The following is a 26,602-nucleotide window of genomic DNA, read 5'->3' on the forward strand; positions in this document are numbered from 1 at the left end:
ACTAAGTAGCGAAAGTAGCCCAATTTTGGGCTATTAAGTAGCGAAAGTAGCCCAATTTTGGGCTACTAAGTAGCGAAAGTAGCCCAATTTTGGGCTACTATGTAGAGAAAGTTGTTAAATTTTGGACTACTAAGTTTTTGCTTCTAAGATTATGATTTTTAGTAGGATTTTTATGTTTTTTTTGTAGGATCCCTTTCTAGCCCAAAATTGGCCTACTTTCTAGCCCAAAATTGGATTACTTTCTAGCCCAAAATTGGGCTTTTTGAATAGAATCATTATAGGGAAGTAAGTAATTATCAAAAGAAGGCACCAAACCGGGAAGGCTATGTAGCACCATCAAATGTGCGGAATAATCAGAGGCCGCTAAATATCACCAAGGATGCCAGCAAGAGAACAAAAACGCATAAGGCGAATGATATCAAAAGGATCCGAGTCACCAAGAAGGTTCCAGTCCGCTTTTGCAAACTGCCACCTAGGGAAGGAGAGGGAAGGGAGAAAAAGGTAAGGATGGAAAAATGGTCACTGCCATGGAGGTCAAGAACCTGCCACGTGAAATCCAAGAAAAGATCAGACAAGCAAAGAGAAAGATCAAGACAGGAAAGGCTGCGAGTCCGAGAGTCCAAATGAATTAAGAACCAGAATTAAGAGACAGAATTAAGAACCAGAATTCTGGCTCACCAGAATTAAGAGACATGCAAGAAGATAGGATAAACAGCTCAAGAGACAGACACAGACTGTCTGTGTCTCAGATTGTCAGTCTGTCTGTCTGTCTGACAGGGGGTTAAAAGGAGCAGTAGTCACAACGAAAGACTTAGCAGCACCAGGGGACAAAAAGGACCCTAACAGGGATCTCGCCAAAGCAGCCAACCAGGAAGCTGCATCCTGAGAAGGAGCCGCAACACGTGTACTGAGACGGGTGGAGTTGAAGGTAACAGAGGCATCCACGGAATCAACAAGATGCCTATGGTGGGGGAAATCATCAGGAAGCGCAGAATCAAGATGGAGGAGATCAAAGTATTTGGCCCATGAAGCGGGACCAAACAAGGCCTGATACGCATCAGTACGGGAAGGAATCGAGCAAGTGCGGCCATAGCGCGGACGGCGTTGAGAACAGACACACAGATTAAAAGGCGCAGTAGTCACAACGAGATACTTAGCTGCACCAGGGGAAAAAAGTGGTCACCACTGGGGGGGGAGGAGGGGGGGGGAGGAGGGGGGAGGAGGGGGGAGGAGGGGGGGAGGAGGGGGGGGAGGAAGGGGGGGAGGAGGGGGGGGAGGAGGGGGGGGGAGGAGGGGGGAGGAGGGGGGGAAGAGGGGGGGAAGAGGGGGGGAGGAGGGGGGGGAGGAGGGGCTCGACCCAACCACAGAGGGAGGGAAGGAGGGAGCTGGGGGAAGAAGTCAGGAGGGTCAAAGGAGGAGCAAGGTCGGGGCCCAATGCAGCAGGTGCTACAGAGCCCGGTCTTTTAATACAGGCCGACTCGGGGCTTGGTCGCCCACCCTACGAGCCTGAGGGGGTACAACAGATTCATCGACAGACAGAAATTCATCCACGAATGTGCCCCCATGCCCACCATGAAGCCACAATTAGAGGCATGAAGCTATTTCCGATCATGCCGGGGCCCCTAGGGGCGCGTCGTAAGTATACGCCCCACATACGCCACCTTAAGAACCGTCAGTGCGTCGAGATCGGGTTCAGCGACGAAAGGGGGATTGACAATAAAAGGTTCTCCTCGCTCGAGACGTTGTGTACTACAGTTCTACGGGTGCAAGAGTATGCCTCCTCAAGCACCCTGGGGTCAAAAGAGAAGTCCAAAGGAATAACCAAAACAAGCAAAAGGTCGGCAGGAAATGACAAGCAGATAGGAGAAGAGGGGGAGAAAAACGAAACATAAGGAAAAGCAATCCGGCACAATTAGAGAAGGCAGGAGCATTAGGCCACAAAAGGACAGAGGACTGTCCCACGGAGCATCACTCCGGCAGCCGTCCACCAAGCCCCCCTCACGGTGCCAACGGGCCGGATGGGGTTATAACGAGAAAGAAGACTATTATACATATTCTTACTCTCACCTTTTATCATTCATTCATATACAGGGTTTGGTGCCTTCTTTTGATAATGACCTGAGCTTCATATACAAAGTAACATGTACAAAGTGTAATATACACATGTATATATTCCATAACATTGTTTTTTTAATACATTTGATGTAGGATGGGGAAAAGAATATAGAATGTGTGATATATTTACATAATTTTTCTATACTATTCCTAAAGTCTATATAAAAATATCTGATATGTATTATTATCTATCTGATATACATATGACAATACACAATGAAATTTATATATGAAGTGGTAAACACACATTATATGGTGTATACAAATGTTACATTAATTAGACGAAAAATAAACTAAATCAGCAAACACATAATATTGAATATTACATGTACGTAGTGTATAATATACAGCAGACAGATGTATGTGAGAGATTTCATAGTTTATAAACTGAGTAATATGAGATATCTTAATTGTATATTACACAACATATTATAGATGTGATATATATTTCAAATATATATATATGTAATACATAAAATATATAATATAGCAATGCAATATGCGAACTCCAATGGAACACTGTCAAAGCGATCAACGAAGAACTTTTCAAACAATAAACATTGACAATATATATTTTATCAATCTTTAATATATCTATTTTCTATGATATATACACACAAATAAGATTAGATAGATAAAATATCCTATCTTTTTTTTCTGGTATTATACAATAACAAAAGTTTTTATATAAATGTCTTGTATTTACTATATATGTATTTATTGTTTTTATATATTACACACTATTATATGTTATATAATATAATATGTTATATAATTATAATATATATTAATATAATATATTATATAATATATTATATTAATAATATATTATATGTTAACATCTCTTTAAAAAAAATTCAATTCAATCTCAATTCAATCTCCTACCACACATTATAACTACTATTTTCGATTACTATCCACGTTTATCACATAACTGCAAACAATTCATATTACTTCATTCCTGTCTTCAATTATATCTCCAACTACATTTCTCAATACTCTGCCTACTAACGTTTTTCTACACAAGTCTTCTCTGATTTCAACTATGTTGAAAGAACAATCAATTATATAACGTCCACGTTCCATTTCTATACACCTCAGGTTCACGTCGCCTTATCCACATCTTCCCAGTATTACCGATGTAATCTTCTTCACAACTGCTGCTACGATCTCAGCTCAGCTCAACTCATCCTGTAAAGTATTCCTCCTCACCACTCGCTATCTGAAACAAATTATTCTTTATTTTCAACTTTATATTTATTATAATGAAACTTCCTCCAACCACACACACTTCTTAGTCTACACAATATATTATACTCATATGTAGTCAATAACCTACCAATACTTAACCACCATTTACATTCTAGACAAATGTTACCTACAATGCAAACCTATTCAAATCTATTTCGTTTCTTAATTCACACAAAAATATGTATCAATTCTTCCATATTCCATGTACATTTTATATTCACAACACCACTTATTGCCACCTACATCTACCTCATTTCCTCAAAACACATTCTCTGATATGCAACTTTTATATATAAATGTAAAACCAAGTCTCGACGATAACTAATAAACATTTATGCCACACATACAAACTTCAATTATACTCGAGTACAATTGTTACATATATCTCGCGTATATGACATATTACGTATGCAACACTCGAGCCTGCAGCCCCACACGGTCCTATCAACGTGTTACCCTCAAACGTACTCGACCTCCTCACCACGTAACTACCTTATACTCAACATTCTATATACCATAAACATACCTTATCACCATTCCCTTCTCAAATACACACCCAATCTTCGATAAATATCACATTATTATTACTCAATGTATGACATTTTGCCATAAAAAACCTACTTTCATGTACCCCAAATATTCCAAACATGTTAGTCATGCATTACAACTCAAAACACCCCACACCTCAAACAATTGTAACCTACTTGACAACCACTTGTTTCCCTCCCATCGCGCAACACATTTCATACCAACATGTTAACCTAACTCATACAAAAAATACACACATTCATCTAAGCATAACAATGAATCAAATTTATCCTTTCCAACTTTAATAAAACGATACAATCTATTTTCTCTCACATTCAATTACAAATTCAACAATATAACTAACATCCTCATTCATAATTTTTGTCAGAACCACGAACCCCAAACAATATATTTAATAAACAATCCCCTTTTCAAACAACTACCCTTACGTCAATCTCAATAAACACCCATCTCACTTTTTTCACTATTTACTACAACTGGTACTTCCAGCATTATGCGTGTAGACAAATTTATGTCTACACGATTCATACGCAAAATACATTCTTAAACTATAGCTCGCTAACCTTTCCCAATAACAGCCTGCACGGCAATGACTAGTCCATTCATACTCGAGACGACGACGTGGGTGATGTTCCAAACACAAACTTCACGTCTTCCGCCCACCCAGCCCCTGCCAATGAAATTAAACAATTACTGCATGGATAAGTATCTAACATTTAATGTTAAACCCCTACACCCACCCAATCACTCAAAACCAAACATGTCTTAAGCTACACATTATATCAGTATAATTAGACCCAAAGTTTTGGAGATACATTCATTCTCATATCAAGCCATTTACGACATTTCTCCTCATATCAACTACAAAACATGTTTTACACCTCTGACGAGTCCTACATTTCTTTACACACTATATCTACCTGTTGATGGTCAACAACACTTGTGGTATACATACCATTGCAAACCTACACACTATTTTCTTCACTACACTTTGCCTTTTGTCCTCGTGCGCACCATCCCATTAAATCTATCGTTACCCAACATGCAATCCCCATTTGTCAACCACCACCAATGGGGGGGGGTTACTTTTATCACCAATCATTAACACACCCTAATGTTCCACGGAAAACATATGCCTCTTCCCATGCACTACACATTTCATTATTCATCAAATTTCAACTCCACACAATAAACAACTATTACCATTACGCTCACCAATAAGTAACTCAGATTCTCTTCTAGCTACTTACATAGCTACTTCTAGCTACTCAACATATCACACACCCTTCTACTTCCCCCAAAATGTGAATTAAAACATGTATGGGCAAAGCAACAAATGAACATGTTATCACACCTCAAAGAACACTTGTGCTCAACTATACTGTATCTGCCACTTACGCTTCTATCTACATCAAGTCAACTTTGTGTCTTAAAAACTCAAACTACCCTCCATGGTGCTAAAATTCACCCATTTACAAATGCATTCGAACAACACGCTAAAATACCTTCAATCATTGCACTCCTTCCATATTTACCTTCAACTACATAAATGACAATCTCAACAAACATTATTAAACACCACTTACCCTATCACCATTCCTCAAACATGTGTATTAGCGATAACACATCATTAATGTATGAACACTATAATTATATAGTATCTTGTATTTGAACACTATTAGCCCACATCTAACTAACGTCAAAGTAGTACTTTATTTACTAGTACAACATGACGTCTCAATTAACTTTGGTGCAATTTATAGTGCTTTCGCGCTACCGCTCACACCAATATGCAGTGCACAATAAACTACCTATACTAAATACTTATCCCTTCACTACTGGAACACACCCCTATCATGATCGATATACGCAATTCCACCACCACCAATTATGAACATATCCACAACACCCACCATCTAAGTACGCAATAACCAACAAATAGTGCTACGACTGTCATGTCTAACATTATTCAACCATTTGTCGAAGCGATACATCCCCCTCAATTCAACATTCATTTTTAAATATTTCACCGACACCCCCCTCCCCTTCTATTACTAACGTCACGCTTAAACTTTTACATTAATAATGACACTAATAATGGGTTAATTTATAAATATTTTTATTAGTACCATATATGTACTTCCAGAGCCTCAAGTAAATTTAGGTATCCCTCGACAACAACACAACGTGTCAAGTCTCCCCAGTCATACATAAAATTATGTACCCACGTAACCCAAACACTTTAAAACTTTCATTAATATTATTTCAATATACATCACTGTTCTGCCAGTTACACCTATGTTATTCAACTATTTAAACACCTATGAAACATACATACAATGGAGCATTTGGACGCTCTCGCTCTCTACTCGGTAGACAACATGGAAAATAGACACTGTCAACCACAAATGAACCCCATTACTCCCCTAATTGCCAGTGCACCCCAATCTTATCGGCAACATGCCACTATCTGACAATACATGGTTAACAAATACATCAACGATTACCTTCGTTTTCGTGTTAACTTGGTAATTACTAACTTTCCGCAACATTAGCATTCCCATTTCTAGAAATGTTAAATGGCAGGGCAATGAACATTTTTGTCATTCATCACAATTGCTGTGAAACTTCACTCACTCCCACTGTTCATTACTATTACCTTAGACAAACATCCTTCACAACAAATTGCCAAACTATTCTTAAACATAGCACCTTTATATGGTATATACTTTATTTTGCATCACCCCCCTATACCTACCTACAATTTTTCCAGTTCTCATCAACGCTACTTTAATTACGTACTTACCACTGTGCCTACAAATACCAACCACCTATTTCATCTATAATAGACATCTAATACTCTATGAAAATGGAATCATTGAAATAAACCAAAACGCTAAATTTCTATACTTCAATTTCATTCAAATGCTATTTCTTCTAAGCACTTACTATACCTCTAATCAAACCGAACTTTACGATTGTCTTATTACACAAACTCACTTCCTTCAATTTACGTTTACTGCCTCGGCTTATATATAAGGTTTTATAAGGTTTTGGAAGGTATATAAAATATATATTAGATATATTTATAAGGTATATAAGGCTTATTTATAAGCCCCATACAACATTCTAAGTGCTGTTACCATTACTACTATTAGCAGGCTCTGTGTCCCTATTCTCACCTTAACAGGTCAGCGCCGAACGTACACCACACCACGCTTTTTCAGTACAACGACAATCCGTTTATTCCACAACTCTTGCCACTAGTCAACCAACTAATCAACTTGACACCTCTCGCTGGGTGTTAGGAGCTTGTACTGCCTGACAAGGTCCACGTGTGCTGCCAGTCGCCCATTACCTGAAACTACTCAGTTAACACCTGCGGCAAATATACATGTCAATGATTCACTCCTATCCATACTATACCTATCTTTCTAATTACACCTTTCTATTATATTTATTCTGATGGAAGCGGCTCATTTAAAATCTCTTTAAACGCGTCTAGCACCTACCTCAATTATTTCCCCCCCCCCCCTCTCCTTCCGTCTTACCCATTATGTACAACCAGTCGCTTGCCCTCTGAGCAGCCAATACTAAATTAGCCACTGTAGCCAGCCTGAATTTAAGCTAAACTCACCAACCCCTATTTACCTAATATTTTCAAACTAAACGCAATTTATTTGCCCTAGTTACGTCATATGGCTTAACGCCATATTTTATTATACCTAAATCCATACCTCAAACCTACATATTTCCAAACTATCTGTAACTTTAATCTACCATATTAACCCTAAGCAAAGGTAATAAATAACTACACATACTTACCAATTTATGAGCCAATCCGCCACAATGTAACTTCCAACACACCTCTACTGTTAACCACAGGTACCATCCAACGTACTCAAGAGTCCAACATTTATTCCACAAAATAAAATACATTTTACCATGCTTACTAATATATATCAGCAATATACACATAAAACAGTATCTGCGTATATCCCCCATGAGCGGACATACAGCTGTTCGACATTAGTTACAACTAGAGATGGAGCCGCGCCAGGGGACGAGGTAGTCACCACTGGGGGCTTGGGGCTCGACCCAACCACAGAGGGAGGGAGGGGAGCCAGGGGAAGGAGTCAGAGAGGCCAAAGGAGGAGCAAGGTCGGGGCCCAATGCAGCGGAGGCTACAGAGCCCGGTCTTCCAAGACAGGCCGACTCGGGGGCTTGGTCGCCCACCCCACGAGCCTGAGAGGGTACAACAAAAGCATTCAACGACATAGGTACGAAGAGTGATAAATTCATCCACGAATGTGCCCCCAAACCCACCATGGAGCCACAATTAGAGGCAGGACACCCAACAGGAAGCTATCGCCGATCATGCCGGGGCCCCTAGGGGTGCGTCGTGAGTATACGCCTCACAAACCCCACCTTAAGAACCGTCAGTCCGTCGAGATCGGGTTCAGCGACGAAAGGGGGATTGACAATAAAAAGTTCTCCTAGCTCGAGACGTTGGGTACTACAGTTATACGGGTGCAAGAGTATGCCTCCTCAAGCACCCGGGCGTCAAAATAGAAGTCCAAAGAAACAATCCAAAACAAGCAAAAGGTCGGCAGGAAACGACAAGCAGATAGGAGAAGAGGGGGGAGAAAAACGAAACAATGAAAAGGAAAAGCGAACCGGCACAATTAGAGAAGACAGCAGCAGGAGTGCAAGGCTAGAAAAGGACAGAGGACTGTCCCACGGAGCAACACACTCCGGCAGCCGTCCACGAAGCCCCCTCACGACGCCAACGGGCCGGATGGGGAGGTTTTTTTTTTTTTTTTTTTTTTTTAGGTTAAATGTAACATTTTCTGTTGAAATTTGAAAAAGACCCATTTTCTGTTGTAAATGAGAGGACGAGATTGGTAGATGGAGAAGTGGGAGGAGAATGAAGTCTGAAGATGCAGGTGAGTGGGTGAAAGGGTCAAAGATTTTAGGCTCCGCCCCCAACTTTTTTGACAGGGAGAGAGATTGTGATTAGCAGCAGACGCGATTCTGAGAGTGGAAAGAACAGAAGGAGGAGGAGGAAAACAATATAGAATACAGGAAGAATAAGGATTAAATATGGAAAGAGTAAAGGAAGCAGTAGGAGGATTAACAGAACTTGAAGGAAGAGCGTCAGCTGCAGCAGCGGCAGGAGCAAGGAAGCAGGAGGAGGAGGAGCTGCACCAGCAGCAGGAGGGGAGCAGGGGAGAGTATGGAAGCAGGAGGAGCTGCACCAGCAGGAGAGGAGCAAGGGAGAGTAAGGAAGCAGCTTCAGGAGGAGGTGCAGGAGGCAGCATGGGGAGAATGATGTATAAAAACACACACACACACCTACCTAAGAATATGGATACAGTTAACTGTTCACATACTGTAAGCTTTATCTCTTATGGTAATTATCGCTTTGCTCTAAGCAAAGACGAATAGATACTTTATTTTTTTCTTAAATATAATCTTTGTTTAATAACCACTCTTCGTCTTTTCTACTAGTTAAAGAAAAATATTTATAGTTAACAGGAGTACGGCTAGGGTTTGCAGTTTAGCCTCAAGACCGCATTTTATGGAGCGAGAAATAAACATCTTCATTAGGCCGTTTTATTACTGTGTGTGTGTGTGTGTGTGTGTGTGTGTGTGTGTGTGTGTGTGTGTGTGTGTGTGTGTGTGTGTGTGTGTGTGTTTACTAGTTGTGTTTACTAGTTGTGTTTTTGCGGGGGGTTGAGCTTTGCTCTTTCGGCCCGCCTCTCAACTGTCAATCAACTGTTTTACTACTTTTTTTTTTTTCCACACCACACACACACACCAGGAAGCAGCCCGTGACAGCTGAGTAACTCCCAGGTACCTATTTACTGCTAGGTAACAGGGGCACTTAGGGTGAAAGAAACTTTGCCCATTTGTTTCTGCCTCGTGCGGGAATCGAACCCGCGCCACAGAATTACGAGTCCTGCGCGCTATTCACCAGGCTACGAGGCCCCCTCGTAGTGTGTGTGTGTGTGTGTGTGTGTGTGTGTTTATCAGTACACATCTATGTACGATGTGTCTGCACACATCGTACATAGAATGACAGGAACAGTCAAACATAACTTATAATCAACATAGATTAGTCAGCACACAGCATACATAGAATGACAGGAGCAGTGGAACAGTCAATCTCTGATCATTCTCCTCCTCCTACTCCTCTCCACAGTCACAGATTCCCGTTATATACAATAGAAGCTTGCATTTCTCTCTTCTTCCTCTTCCTGTTATTACCATTAGCATTGCCGCTGCAATTACCAACATCATTGGCGTTACAATTACTATTTTTTTTTTTTACTGTCTGAAAAGGAAACACGATAGACTGGCAATTTCCGTTTTAAAGGTTTCACATTTCTACCACTACCTTCTCCTTCTATAAGTAATTATTAATAGAAGGCACCAAACCGGGGAGGCTATATAGCACCATCAAATGTGCCGGATAATCAGAGGGCGCTAAATATCACTAAGGATGCCAATACGAGAACAGAAACGCATAAGGCGAACGATATCAAAAGTATCCGAGTCGCCTAGAATTCTATCGAGGGACAAGTGACCGCGGGGGACGGTCGGAAAACAAGACACACGCTCGTCCTGGAAGTCAGGACATTCAACAAGGATATGCACGACCGTAAGAGAGACACTGCAATGTGGACAATAAGGAGCAGGGCGGCGCTCCATTAAGTGACCGTGAGTTAAACGGGTATGGCCAATACATAACCTAGCCAGAGCCGTTTCTCACCGCCAGATACGGTGGCAGGAGGAAGGCAACTGGGACACACGACTCTTAAGAGTACGCAGCTTGTTACCAATAACAGAAGACCAACAACTCTGCCAGCGGGCAAGGATGGAGGCATGAATAACTGCGTAAAAGTCGGAATAAGGAACACCTTTATGGGAGATGGGACAAGTGCGGATAGCGTCCTTAGCGGCAGCATCCGCACGCTCATTTAAAGAGACACCAACATGGCTGGGAACCCAGCAAAACGCAACCGACTTAAATTTACTGGAGATAAGAAACAGGCAATGTTGAATCTCGATGACCACCGGGTGGACTGGATTAAAGGACCCTAAAGCCATGAGGGCACTACGAGAGTCAACTACTACCACGAAGGAGGATTGCCCCCGGGAAAGCAGGAGACGAAAAGCATAGAGAATAGCATAGAGTTCTGCTGTGAAGATGCTAGCCTCTGGAGGAAGGCAACACATAAGTGTGGTCAGGAAAAACAACAGTAGCCCACACCGTCAGCAAACTTTGACCCGTCGGTGAAGATGGGAATGGAGTGGGAGTAAGAAGAAAAGTGCTCAAGGAAGAGGCGTTTCAGAACTGTAGGAGGGGTAAAAGCTTTAGTGATCCAAGCCCGTCAGAGAAGTACAAAATTTGGGAAGGGGGACTCTCCACGGGGGCAAGGAGGGAACAACACGAGGAGAAACATTAGTAAGACGAACCGAAAGAGAATCTTGTAAACGAGACAAACGGACAGAAAGAGGAAGGTGGTGAAGAGGAACAGGAACTACAGGAGGGGTAAAAGTCAAAGCACGATAGAGGCGAGAGTGAGGATGCTGTAAGGATCGCGCAAGATAGCAAAGACTGTAGCGATCACGGCGATCCTGGAGAGAGAGAGAAAGCCAGTGTCAGCGTACAAGCTGAGGGTAGGAGTTGAACGAAAAGCACCAGAGCTGAGGCGCAACCCAGTATGGTGCAAAGGATCAAGACGGCGAAGAGTAGAAGGCGAAGCAGAAGAGTAGGCAGAGCAACCATAATCGAGCTTAGACAGGACGAGAGAGGAATGTAAATAAGACGAGCATACGCCGAATCATCACCTCGACAGCAAAGAGTAAGATCTTCAACAAAGAGCGGAGAAGATGCCAGAAGGAAGGGAGGAAAGGAGACCATTGAGGGCAACCAGAAAAAGAGTAGTACTCAGAACACTACCCTGGGGCACACCTTCATACTGCTGAAAAGAGGCAGAGAGAGTGGTACCAAGCCTGACTCGAAAGGTACGACGAGAGAGAAAGCTTTGAAGGAAGAGTTAGATTACCACGAAGGCCAAAAGAACGAAGTTGGGACAGAATATGGTATCTCCAAGCCGTGTCATAAGCCTTTTCCAGGTCAAAAAGGACAGCAACAACGGAGGTCTTCGCAGCAAAAGCAGTACGAATATAGACCTCCAAGTTCACCAGGACATCAGTCGTGCTGCGGCACTTGTGAAAACCAAATTGAGAAGGAGAGAGGTGGTGATGGTGTTCCAAGAACCACATCAAACGGACATTTACCATACGCTCAAACAGCTTGCAAACACAACTCGTGAGAGCAATAGGGCGGAAGTCCTGAGGGGACGTACCGAGAGACCCCTGGTTTCCGAATAGGGAGTACAACGGCATCGAGCCAGTCCTCAGGGACGGACGACGACTCCCAGACCTGGTTATACAGATTCAGTAAATACTGAAACGTGCACGGAGGGAGATGGCGAAGCATCTCATAATGAACGTCATCCAAGCCCGCTGCCGTAGATCCGCAGAAGGCCAGGGCAGACTGAAGTTCAGAAAGAGAGAAAGGATCGTTATAGGGAAGGCGGAGATGAGTGTGGAAATCTAAAGGATAAGATTCAAGAACAGGCTTACGAAGAAGGAAGGATTGAGGAAGATGAGAACCAGAGCTAACAGAAGAAAAGTGGGAACCCAGTTCGGCCCAGACCTTCACTGGATCCGCCACAAGAGTCCCACGAAGGTGGAGAACCGGCGAGACATCAGAAACGAACTAGCCCGCAATCTTGCGGATCTTCTTCCAGATCTGCGGTAGAGGAGTATCGGACATAATGGTGGAAATATAAGATTTCCAACTCTCACGTTTAGCTGTACGGATGGTCCTACGGGCCACCGCACTTGCCTTCCGAAACAGAATAAAAGAATCAGCCGTCTGCCGGCGGCGGCGTTTTTTCCAGGCTGCACGCTTACAGCGGACAGCCCAAGCACAGTCCGCATTCCACCAGGGAACACACTTCCATGTGCCCCGGGAGGAAGAGCGAGGGATAGAGCTGAGGGCAACATTGAAGACAGTGTTATAAAAAAGGAGGAGGGCGCGAGGAAGAGGCAGAGAGGAGAGGTCAGAGAGAGTAGCACGGAGGGTGAATAGGCACCAGTCAGCCTTGGCAAACTGCCACCTAGGGAAGGAGAGGGGAGGGTGGAAAGAGAAAAAGGAAACTAGGATAGGGACATGATCACTGTTATGGAGGTCATCAAGAACCTGCCACGTGAAATCTAAGTAAAGGGACGACGAGCAGAGAAAGATCAAAACAGGAAAGGGTGCGAGTCCGAGAGTCCACATGAGTGGGCTCACCAGAATTCAGAAGATATAGAGAAGAAGCGAGGACGAACGGTTCGAGAAGACGGCCTCAGGTGTTTGTCAGAACATCACCCCAGAGGGAATGTCGACAGTTGAAATCACCCAAAAGGAGCACCGGCTCTGGCAAGGAGTCCAGGAGGTGCTTAAGATCAGGAAGGGAAAGAGGGACATTTGGGAGGAGATAAATGGAACAGACTGTATACCATTTACCCACAAAAACACGGGCAACAGAACAATGGATAGGGGACGGAAGAAGTAGGGGGACGAAGGGAATATCAGAACGAATTAAGAGAGCAGTAGAGTTATGGGCCCCAGAAAGAGCGGGGGGGGGGGGGGGGGGGAGAAAGAAAGGAATAACCACGAAAGTGACCAGGACGAGCACCAAGCATGGGTTCCTGGAGACAAACACAAAGTTGTGTAAACTGTGTAATTAGAAGTTGGAGTTCATGGAAGTTGGCATAAAATCCACGAATATTCTACTGAAGAATAGACATTATCAAAGAGAAAGGACATAAACAGAGAACAAGAAAGAAATAAAGGTAAAGAGGAACACAGTTTATTAAAGAATCTCAGGATCAGGATCAGGAGCAGGGTCGGCAAAATCAGGGGGCATGGGTAAACTTAGTAAGGAGAGAGGGAAGGGAACGAGAGAACAGACCAGAGGCGGACTGACGGGGTCCGGAGGAGAAGGAGGAGACAACTGAGAGGGACAGGCAAGGACAGTCGGAGGAAAAGGGGGGGGGGGAGGCAGAAATCAAGGAGTAAACCTCGGAAAGGGCAGCAACAGAGGGAATCGGGGACGGAAGAAACCTCCATATCTGGGACAGGGGGGGTCCAACCACTGAAATGGGAGGGGACGTAGTGACAGTCAGAGGGAGGGGGCGAGGAAGAGAGCAAAGCCTTCTTACCCGCTGGAAAGGAAGGAGGAGAAAAGCCAGGCTTACATTTCTGACTCGAAGAGACAGGCGTTCCAGCAACAACGTACGGGGCGACAGACTCAATGGTCTCAGCAGGAGAAGAGGAGCGGGAGCGAATATCACAAAAATTGCTGGGAGGATGATGGATATCAGCTTGGACAGACAGGTGGCGTGGAGGGTCAAGAGACTGGGGGGAGGGGAGGGAAGAAAGAGTGGGGGGGCGATGGGGAAGAAGACAAAGGAGATATCGTGGACTGGGTAGGAAAGGGGGGAAACCCCAGATGGAGAACCAGGAAGGAGACCATCTAGGACAGGAGGCAAAGGAATAGGGGAGGATGTGGTGGGTGTGGTCGGGTTTAAGGCCTGGAAACGGTTGTGAGACTGAGGAAGGTGGGAAGGACGAGGAGGTAGAACGCAACACGCGAGCGTAGGATACGCCCGCGAAAGGGGCGAGACGACGAACTTCGCGTCTCGCTTCAGAAAAAGACAGACGATCACGGTGCTTCAAGCTGAGACCGGCTTCCTCGAGTTTCTAGTGTACACACGAGCGTGAGAAGGTAGGGTGGGCCTCACCGCAATTGAGGCAGCGAGCCTGGGGAGAAGTGCACTCGGACTTAGAATGACTATCGTCCCCACACATGGGGCACACATACACGGTACTGGTGCATTTGAGGACACCAAGCCCGAACTTCCAACACTTATTGCAAAGTTTAGGGGAGGGAATGTACTCCTGTACGGAGCATCTGGCACCAGCAAGAATAATAGAGGACGGAAGGGTCCTACTATCAAAGATGATTTTTACAACTCGAAGGGGCTGACGGCAACGACCACGAGGGGGTCGAGTAAACGTGTCCACCTGGAGGACAGAACGGCTTTGGGCTTCTATGATATGTTTAATATCCTCATGGCAATCTTTGAGGTCCCGAACACCAGTTGCAACATGGTGTGGGAGGAGAACAGTTCCAACACTGGCGTTTAACCGAGCGTTTTTTTTTTGAGACCCGAACAGGGGTCTCTCCAATGCAGGACAAAGCGGCTAAGCGAGTAGCTGCATCCTGAGAAGGAGCAGCGACGACACACATACCGTAACTGGTGGAGTTAAAAGTAACAGAGGCTTCTACTGAATCAACAAGGTGTTTATGGAGGGAGAAATCGTCAGGAGTTCAAGAATCCACATGGTGGAGATGAAAATATTTAGCCCACGTAGCGGGACCAAACAAGGCGTTGTAAGTATTATTACGGGAAGGGATCGTGCGAGTGCGGCCGTGGCGGGGACGGCATTGAGAACCCCCAGAGAGAGAGGGGGTAAAAGGCGTAGTAGTCACAATGAGAGACGAAGCCGTGCCAGGGGACAAGGTGGTCACCACTGGGGGCTGGGGACTCGACCCTACCGCACAGGAGGGAGGGGAGCTGAGGGGAGTAGTCAGATCGTCGGGGCCCAATGCAACGGGGGCTACAGGGCCTGGTCTTCCAACTCAGTCCGACTCAGGGGCTTGGTCGCCCACCCCACGAGCCTCAGAAGTTACAAGGGAAACATTATCAGCCATGAAAAAGGCGAGTTGTCGTCTGACGCGGTTGAGTGCACGCTACGCTCCTCACTCTAAGCTGTATATCAGCCCTTAAACTATCGCCAGATGATGTAGACCGCCACCCACAGGCAGCTAAGTACATGGAGTCCAAGCATGTTATAGCAAAACCAAAGTAACCAACCAAAATCAACTCATTCCATCTCTAACAAGTTTCAAAACAATCCTCTACGGCCTGACGCAAGTTTCTTCATAATATATACCCCCAGTCCATTCTAACCAATCATGTCTCCTAAAAATGTGACTGTGCAGGGAAATAAGGTCAACAAACCCCTTAAGGCATCCATCCCGGCCAACGCTAACAACATTCGTGTTTCTCCGTCTGGAAGCTCTGGGGTCCGCGGCGGCGGTGCTGCCCTCCCCTCCACCCCACTGAGCCAGGGAGCGGTGTCCTCTCAATCCTCTCCTATTAACACGCTAACATCCCAGTTTAAGCAATTAAAGTGAGCTTCCGGTCCCTCACCGGAATTCCCTAACTGGACCGAGAATCAGTGGTTCACCACTGAGGGTGAACCTAGTGATGAACCACTGGGAACTTCAGTTCTCAAGATGATAGCATTCAGAAGCAGTGCCACCAGAAGACTCAAGACTTCAGAAGACTCAAGATGATAGCATTTTGAGACTCGAGAACTAGGCACAACTTCACAAAGTTGTGCCTAGTTCTCGAGTCTCAAAATGCTATTATCTTGAGTCTTCTAAATGAGAATCTAGCGAACCGCGCTAATCTCGAACAACAACAACAAGAAATAAACCTCCTCCGCGAGGATATTAGAAACTTTAAGGCTAGCCAAGACCAACTACAGCATGATTTGAATGATCTCCGTGAGGAAAACAACCTTCTGAAAACTGATGAAGCCATAAAAAAACAGGAGGAAGCTCTCAGCAAAATGACTGCATGTATCAGTACATTTTCAGCCCAACGTTCCATCTCTCAGGAAGAACAAGACCAACAAAAGCTGCTAGACTCTGTTATTGTGTCGTCCCAAGATATACCTGTGGAACATGAAGGTGAAAATTGTGTCGAAATAGCTCAGGCTCTCATACAAAACAAATTGCAGCTCATTCTAAACAAAACTGACGTTATTGCTGCCTACAGAGTAGGCAAAAAGAATCCATCAGGTCAAAACCAGCGGAAAATTCGCCTGAAGCTGACTTCCCAGTTCACGAAATCCCATCTAGTCCGCACAGCTGCATCCCAACGGAAGGGATTATATATCAACGAGTGCTTGACTAGGAACAGACAGCAACTCCTCTACTGCCTGCGTCAAATCCGTCAACAAAACCCAGATGCGATTCATCAGTGCTTCGTTAGAGATGGACTGATAAAGGTGAGAAAAACCGCAGAGGGCAAAATGTTTTCAATTGCTAATGAAGAGAACCTCAACACCTTCCTCTACCAATGTGGTTTGCCTCACCATAGTATCACTCTCAATGAATTAATTAATTAACCCCATTGTCAACTAGTGGGGCTAGGTATCCTAAGTCTCCTTGTTTCATTTTCTGACTTAAATTTTTAACTTACTCTTAACTAGTCATTTACTGAAATTATTTAATTGAGTGCATTAATAGTTCTTTAGGTCTTATTAATAACATTCATAACTGAACTATTTTTAGTTAATAATCATTAGCTTAAATTTGCCTATGTTTATTATTCAACTTTTCTTTGATTTCATTTATTACCTAGGTTGCCTAGCCTCGTCATGCTCCCTTACTCCATTGTACCCCTGGCTTTGCCTGCATCTCAAATTGCAAATTGTTACTTACAGTGTACCTGAGAGTACTTGTAAGCAATCTACCTCATTTTTTCATTTTTGCTCAATTTGTTTTTGTATTGTTTAGTCTTGTTTATATCTTTGTTTTGTATTTCTATTTCTTTTGTTTTGTATAGTCCATGTTTTTATGTTTTTTCTTTAATCTCATTTATTACCTAGGTTGCCTAGCCTAGCCATACTCCCTTACTCCATTGTACCCCTGTAAGCCCCTTGTAAGCTACCTCATTTTTTTTCTTTTGTTATTCATTTTGTGTTTTGTACAGTATTGTGTACATTTTTTTCCCTATTTTATAGCTTATTTCTACCTTGTAATTTGCCTTTCTTGCCTTGTTTTTCCTGCAATCAGCTTTTTTATGCAGACAAGTATAGACCCAGAACTAAACCTCTTATCCACTATCTATGACCATCATCACTTTAATGATCTAAATTGCAGATATTTTGCAGCACATGATGTAAACAATGTATTAACTCATAATCACAATATCTCTGTAATCAACTTGAACGTTAGATCCCTAGGTAAACACTTCGATGATGTTAGTGCCTTGATTGAAACTATTGACAACAAATTCTCTTTTATTATACTTACTGAAACATGGTTGAAAGAGGATACTACTCAACTCTTTAACATGCCTAACTACTCGGCAATTCACAACTGTCGTCAACTTCAGAGAGGTGGTGGGCACTGCTCTTTACTACCACCAAGAACTAACATGCTTAAAAGAAATTAGAACTAGAGACTGCTATGGGGGGTATATCTTCGCCAGCTTCAGAGACAAGGGTGCCGAGTCTGTCCTGTCTGTGGGTGCAGTCTATAGAATTCCTAACACTGATGTGTCCGAATTCAACTCAAACCTTAGAAATCTAATACTTGATAACAGACTGAACAAAAACCACCAAATTATTGCAGGGGACTTTAATATTGACCTCTGCGAGCCTGAGCACCCTACTGCTGTTAGCTTCCTCAACTGTATGAATTCCTGCTTCCTCATACCCTTAATCACTAGACCTACTAGAATCACTGATAGCACTGCCACGACTCTAGATCACATCTGGACAAACATAACCTCTCCGCTTACTTCAGGTATAATCACCGATAGCACTACAGACCATTACCCCACATTTCTCTTAACTAACATTAGCAAACCACCTCTAGAGTCAAGAGAGTTACGTTTTAGACTGCACAATGAAACTGCTATAGACAATTTTATAACTGCTGCTGATAATGTCAACTGGGAGTCCGAGTTAGGTAACAGAGGACATCAACCTAGCAGTGCAATCTTTTCTCCAAAAAACTCTTAGCCTTTATAACACCCACTGTCCTATGCTTACAAAACAAGTCACAACCAAAAGGCTTAACAATCCCTGGCTTACAAAGGGAATACTTAAATCCATTAATAAAAAACATGACCTTGAGAAGAAGTATAGGTTAGGAATTGTCTCCAAAGAATTCTCAAAGAATTACTCATTATTGCTATCTAAGATAATTAGACGAGCCAAAACTAAATACTACGAAGATAAATTTACCCAAATAAAGAGCAACATTAAACAAACTTGGAGCACAATTTCACAAATATTGGGATCAAAGAAGTCTTTAAATAACAAACCAACACTCCTGTCCAATAACGATGGTCAGCTTTCAGCCTCTGATTCTGCTATCGAGTTCAATAGGTTCTTCTCTTCCATTGGTTCATCCCTTGCAAATGATATTCCATCTTCCAGTACTGACATTAAGGACTATCTTACAGGTAACTATCCACAGTCTCTGTACCTAAAGCCTATTAATTCCACTGACGTCAATGAGATAATCCTTTCCCTTAAAACCAAGTCTAGTGCCCTTGAGGAGATACCAACTTTAATTTACAAAAAAGCCTCCAGATCTTTAGCCCCTGCTATTGCTTTGCTCTTCAACAAGTCACTTGAACTCCAAACCTTTCCAGATATTCTAAAAAAAGCGAGAGTAACGCCTGTCCACAAATGTGGTGATCTCACAGATGTTAACAACTACAGACCTATATCAATCCTACCAAACTTGTCAAAAATTTTTGAAAAACTAATCTATAAGCAGCTTTACTCATATCTAGCCACACACAATATACTTAGCCCTTGCCAATATGGCTTCAGACCCCAAAAAAGCACTAACGATGCACTTATTAGTATGCTTAACTCGATTCATACAGCTCTTTATAAAAATGAATTCCCTGTTGGGTTATTTGTGGACCTGCGTAAAGCTTTTGACACTGTCAACCACCAAAACCTTCTTAAATTACATCATTATGGAGTCAGAGGGCACTCCCTGCAATACCTCAAATCCTACCTTACTGACAGGCTCCAATATGTTTCTGTGAATAATACAATTTCTCCCACCCTACCCATCAACATTGGTGTTCCTCAGGGCAGCATACTTGGCCCTCTCCTCTTTCTCATCTACATTAATGACCTTCCAAATGCCTCCCAACACCTCAAACCAATTCTATTTGCTGACGACACAACCTTCATTTACTCCAGTCCTGATCCCCTTGCTCTAAATGCCACAGTAAATACTGAGCTAAATAAAGTCCATCTTTGGCTAACTGCCAACAAACTCACCCTTAACATTGACAAAACTTTCTATATTCTGTTTGGCAATAAATCCTCTAATCAAATAAATCTCAAAATAAACAATACCCAAATTTGTAACAAATTAGATGGCAAATTCCTTGGCATTCTCATTGACCACAAGCTGAATTTCCAGGGACACATTCTAAATATATCAAAAAAAGTTTCAAAAACTGTGGGCATTCTTTCTAAGATCAGATATTATGTACCACGCCCTGCCCTGGTGACACTATTATTCCCTTATCTATCCATATCTCAACTATGGTATTTGTGCTTGGGGCTCTACTACCCAAAATCACTTACGTCCTCTAATTACTCAACTCAAAGCTGCTATTAGGACAATATCCAACTCTGGCCCCAGACATCAGTCGGTACCCCTACTCAAATATCTGAATATGTTAGACATTAAGTCACTGCACATTCTCTCATGTGTATTATACATATATAAAACGCTAAACTATAATGCCAATCCTGATCTTAAAAGCTTCATAGAAGGTTGTAACAGAACCCATGAGCACTACACCAGAAATAAATACAGTTTTGATATTCCTAGAGTACGACTTAATCAAACTAGAAATGCTCTACAAATCAAGGGGCCCAGAATGTGGAATGACCTTCCCAACCATGTTAAAGACTGTACCTCTCTCAACCAGTTTAAGATAAAAACTAAATACTACCTAATAAATTCCCTGTAACCTACCTTACCCCTCTATTGTCAACCCATGTCTTATTTTTTTTAATGAACACTGTTTGTCAACCTATTGTATTTGTGCTGCTTTTCAGTCATGTTCCCCTTTTTTTTTATCTTTATTTGTATTTGTTCTCAACACATTTTATTCTTTATGCTCAATTAGTATTAAGTTCTAGATATTAATGTTTTTCCTGCCCGAAACGCATTGCGTAATAGTGGCTTTAGGCATTGTATGTACTAGCTCTATCTATATATTGATCCATTAATGTAACATCACTTGTATGTATGTACCTTATCTGAATAAACACACATATTTATTTATTATTTAAAAAGAGGAAAAACTTTCATTCACGAATGTGCCCCCACACCCTCCATGGAGCCACAATTAGAGGCAGGACACCCAACAACAAGCTATCGCCGATCATGCCGGGGCCCCCCAGGGGTGCGTCGTGAGTATACGCCCCACAAACGCCACCTTAAGAACCGTGAGACCGTCGAGAGCGGGTTTAGTGACGGAGGATTGACAATAAAAGGGTCCCCTCGCTCGAGACGTTGGGTACTACAGTTCTACAGTTGCAAGAGTATGCCTCCTCAAACACCCGAGCGTCAAAACAAAAGAAGGTCGAAAGAATAATCAAAACAGGCAAAAGGTCGGCAGGAAATGACAATTTGATAGAAGAGGGGGAAGAACAACGAAACACGAGGAAAAGGAAAAGGGGCCTGGCAAAATTGGTAAAGGCAGGAGCATAAGGCTGGAAAAGGACAGAACTGACCCATGGAGCATCACACTCCGGCAGCTGCCCACCAAGCCTTCTCACGGCGGCAACAGGCCAGACAGTGAGGGGGGTGCAGATTACAAATGTTTTCGATACCGACAACTTCCATTCCTTGTCTTCTATATAATGCTCTTCAATGCATGGTCCCAGTGTACCTTCTACTATCAACTTTTACCTATCTACCATTATACCTCTAATTCCTATTCATCTCCGTACCATCTCCCTCTCGCCTAACCACCCTAGTCCCCCCTCACCACAAACCCTCCATAATTCATTAGTCATCTCTTTCCTGTCCTTTCTCCGATTCCTTCCTGAAAATTAATTCCTCTATAGATCCCGTGAGTCGCGGGTAGCTGATCTGGTTACAATACCTAGGTATCAGGAACACAAGGCAATCAAATACGTACGTCACAACGTGTTCATTTACAGAGCCTGCAGTAGGCACTCTGGGAGGAACTTCAGTTTAGCCGAGTGTGAGGGGGATGGGGGGGGGGGGGGAGAAAATACTGGACTAAACAGATATTTCCTTAGCCTCCCCTTACATGCCAATAGTCAATTATGAAACAACGCTGGCTAACTCTCGTCCTGACATCGTATCCTTCTTGCCAATTTGACATACATACACCAAACTACCACATATTATAAATAACTTAACACCATTTATAACAGATAAACATGGTACAAACCTTACAAGAAAATCACACATATAACACATCAATAACCATCATATACAAACCACAACCCTTTCAGTACATATTACTTCCATCTTCAAAACATCCACACGCAACAATAAACATCTTCATTTTAATTCTATAAATGAACAACGACCAAAAAGTATTATCTAATAAACCGCCGCCTTCATATCCCCGTTGAAGCCACTAGGCTGGACCTTACTTCAATCTCAACAAACACCTATCATACATTAACTTTAGTGAAACCACTTACATTTCCTATTCAAGCATCTCATGATGCTCAATTTACACTTAATTACAAATAATCAAATGATGCTTATATCATACAATATTATCGACTTCATTTACAATGTCTCTTATCTTAAATTTGTCTATTCACCACCACATACTTGATTCTTACATAAACATTCCCGTCCATGTCACCCACTTCCATTCGTACTCTACAGCGTGGCCCTGTTGAGGAGCAAGTCTGCTTCCTCAACAAATAAACAATCTCTTCCGTCCGTAAACCCACATCTCTACACGCTGTCCTCCATTAAATAAATATCCATCCAACTTAACATTGACATTTCATGTTAAGGGCTACAACAATCCATGCATTTATGAACACTCAAAACTGGTTCTTTATTATAGCCTACCAATTCATTCTCTTTTTGTATATTTTAACCTCCCTAACTAAATTACATTCATTTCTACCAATTTCTAACACTTTTTATGAGCAAAACTACAAAACATGTCTTGCACCTCTGACAAGTGCAAACACTTTCATAACATAACCAAATCAAACCCTACCCATGACAAATCCCCGCCCACACTAAACCATGCTAGACATACAACTGCAAACCTTAACGCCGACTTCAATAATCGGGGTTTAGTGCTCGCCCTCAGCATCATTTCCTCAGCATCATTTCATCTACGATACAACTCTTGCTACCTAACAAACTGTCCCACTAATGCTTTCAACTAGTAACTGGGGTCCCGATCACACATTCCACGTTAATGTTGCACGGACAACAAAACATCTCTCCTTCTGCCATGCAGTACACAAATCTTTCTCCATTAACCATACAAATCAAACACCATACTTCTTCATACACAACCATTACCAAACAGGCCATGGAAAATTACCTCAACATCAGCCAAAACTTAAGCACTTACATTTCCCCATGACCAACAACCAACCACAGAATCTTCCTTTTAATTATCTACAATACTCGCAGATACACTTATTTGGCAATATTTACATACAACTAAATGTACAAGTAGCACGCTCTATACTCACCCTTAAGGCAGACACCACTATCTCGCTCGCTACATACAATGCCTTTCTCCACCCACCAATAACACATCTACCTCAAACACGCCGCCTACACACCCCTCACCATCCTCTGCCACCCACAATCAACACCATACTGCCTAGACGCTCACATCTCTGGTCAAATGGTTGGGTAATTTGCAATAAAGTCCACCGGAAACCTTCAGATCCCTTACTTTATTATTTTTTTTCACGATACATGTATTAATAGCACCAACGGCTAAAAACATTAATAACGTCATGCTTATTTAACGTTAAATATATTATTAAAATTTTACTTACTGCCATTTTTCTCTAATGTTTAATGTTTGTAGCACCTCTAGACTTCAAGCCGCCCCCCCCCTAAGCTACATTGAAATCATCCTTCAATCAGCACAAACCCCACACCTTGTCAAACGTTTCTCTAGACCTGTCATACGTCAAAGCTATCCACGTATATGTACCAAACATCACTCGACAATTCTTTATATTTGTATTTCAATATACAGCACTCCCTTCCACCCGGTACACCTCCGTTATTGCCCAACTTTTTTATATTAATTATCAATAATGTCACCTACGGTTGTAAATGTTTAACGGTTAACATTCTATCAGTACCAGCCTTTCGCGGTCTATACATTCCCTCTCAATGCCTACGCAGCCTGTCGTTCGACACGATTCATTTTATTATTCAAATGAACGCCATTACTTCTGTACGTCATGTCATTCAACTCAATGTTCTCTGCAACATGCCAGTATCTCACAATTACATGTATACTTAACCATCATCTCTTAATTAGTGTTATATCGATAAAACAGTTTCTACACTCACGTACCATTAGCATTTATACTCCCCATTATTTATATTAATTAACATCCTTGTAATTCCCGTCACTTTTCCGGTGAAACTACACTCCTCTTCATTAGATGTCATTTACCATAAACTTTTTTAACTATAAACTCTCCTACGATTCTTAAACCATACAAAAACTATTTACATTATATACACTACATTATGCCTTCTGATTTTCCACGTACAGCTCCAACCATTTAACCTTTACATCTATTTCTCATTCATCCACGCTACTTCAATTACGTACTTATTTCTAGGTTAACGTGCTAAATTTAATCATTATTTATCTATATTTACCATACTATACTTCCATTTCACATCTTAAAGTAACCAGTCCAACTTGGAGTTGCAGTTAAAGCAAAAATTTAGCAAAACTCTTTCAACTTCCCACATTCTATTCCACCACCTTTTCCAATTATTAATAACTAACCACTTATTACACCTTTAAACATCATACCTAACAGTGTATTCATTTTACACATTCACTGACACTCGTTCAAACTGCCTCGCTTCCCAAACATATCTATGATGCACCTCTAGCATCCTCCCCCCCCCCCCTACACACGTTTCCACACTACAATGATCAAGTGCTCTTACCATTACTACTATCGGCCGGATCAACGTCACATTATTACCTCCAAAATTAACACTCACCTTACAACATGTGCCCGAACCTTACCCCCCCCCCTCCAGGGGTACCAGACTTAAGAAAGAAGACTGAAGGTACGTGGTGTACTTTCCTAGCGTACCTAACATTATTTATGGAATAAATTATAAAGTTAACCCGTCTACCTCATGTTGGGACCTCGTCCTGCCTGACACGTCCCAGGTGTCCTGTCAGTCATTCAACTATTACCTGAAAAAGGAAAAGTTAACACCTGCGCCCAATATAATTCAATTAATAAATCACCCCTATCCTTACCAGTTGCTAATTACACCTGTCTTTTAAACCATTCTTTCTGATGGGAGCCGCTCAATTTTACATTGAACGTTTTAAACTATTCTGAGGTAGCACCTCGCTCAAAATTTGCCATTATCACTTATTTACAACCTCTGGGTTCCCACCATCTGAGCCACTAATACTAAATTAACTCTAGCCACACTATAAAGTTAATGTAAACTGCCCGATAATCTATTTACCTACTATTTTCAGAATAAAGGACCACTTCTTGGGGTAATTAATCCATACCTTAACTGCCTAATTTTCAGCCCGTAATAAATTAATGGTATGCCTCAAACCTCCATATTTTTTACATCAAAAACCATGTTATTTAACCTATTAAATAATTACACGTACTTACCTTGTGCCTGATACCACCAATTTTGGGTAACTCCACCACCACACTTTACTGTCAACTCAGCCACAGGCACCACAAACCGCACTCACGACTCCAACACTATAAAGAAACATATCTTAGTACTGAATATTGACAAGGAATAGAGAAAATCGCAGCGTATATCCCACCAAGAGGGGGATATATACCTGTTAAATATTTGATATTTTTGCCCCTATGAATTCGCGTTGTGACACTGTACAAACTGATTCAGTGTACCCCAGGGGGTCTGTGGGACCCAGTGACCCATCGACACTTTCAACAACAATTGGGTCAAACTTGAGAACAACAGACCACTAACGCTCTTCAGCAACACAACCGCACGACACGATCTCTAGGGGGCAAAAATGATTCCTCATCGCCTCACCCAGCACGTCGACTCAACAGCCGAAACCTGTCCTCTTAAAAAGAACGTCGCTTTTGGCCGTTTGCCCGAATATGGACGTAATTTGAAAATGAAAAAAAAAATGAAAATAAATTTGGGATTTTTTTTTTCAACAACACTAAGTTGAGGGTCCTCTGATAGGTTAGGTGGGCAGGAAATTCTCATAAAGTTTTAAAACGGTGTGAAAAACATTAATGTGGAAAGTTTCCTTTTCTAAGCTGGCCGAGTAAGCCGGACGACTCAAACAGTAAACGGAACAGTACGTCACTTTTGTGAGTCGATTTCATTTCAAATTACGTCAAAATTTGGTCATAGCGCGCATACGAGCGAAAAGTGACGTTATTTTTAAGAGGACGGGTTGCACCAATCATCTTCTCCATTTTCAATTGACGTCACATTCTCGCTACCTCTAC

General features: G+C 42.3%; 1 long non-coding RNA gene across 6 annotated transcripts; it reads right to left on the minus strand.

Moving 5' to 3' along the window:
- Positions 1–2,168: 2,168 nt before the first annotated feature.
- Positions 2,169–26,224, minus strand: LOC123773437 (uncharacterized). Of its 6 annotated transcripts, none has more exons than XR_011227968.1 (6): positions 25,954–26,224; positions 25,772–25,867; positions 25,263–25,326; positions 7,098–7,279; positions 4,479–4,585; positions 2,169–3,337 (listed from the first exon to the last, which is right to left on the minus strand). It is a non-coding gene; the product is annotated as an uncharacterized lncRNA (long non-coding RNA). The 6 variants fall into 6 exon arrangements; XR_011227969.1 differs by having other exon boundaries at positions 7,098–7,273; positions 25,954–26,223; XR_011227970.1 differs by lacking the exon at positions 25,263–25,326 and having other exon boundaries at positions 7,098–7,294; positions 25,954–26,219.
- Between the last annotated feature and the right edge of the window lie 378 nt (positions 26,225–26,602).

Source organism: Procambarus clarkii, chromosome 10, assembly GCF_040958095.1.
Source record: "Procambarus clarkii isolate CNS0578487 chromosome 10, FALCON_Pclarkii_2.0, whole genome shotgun sequence".
In the NCBI taxonomy this organism is placed as follows: Eukaryota; Metazoa; Arthropoda; class Malacostraca; order Decapoda; family Cambaridae; genus Procambarus; species Procambarus clarkii.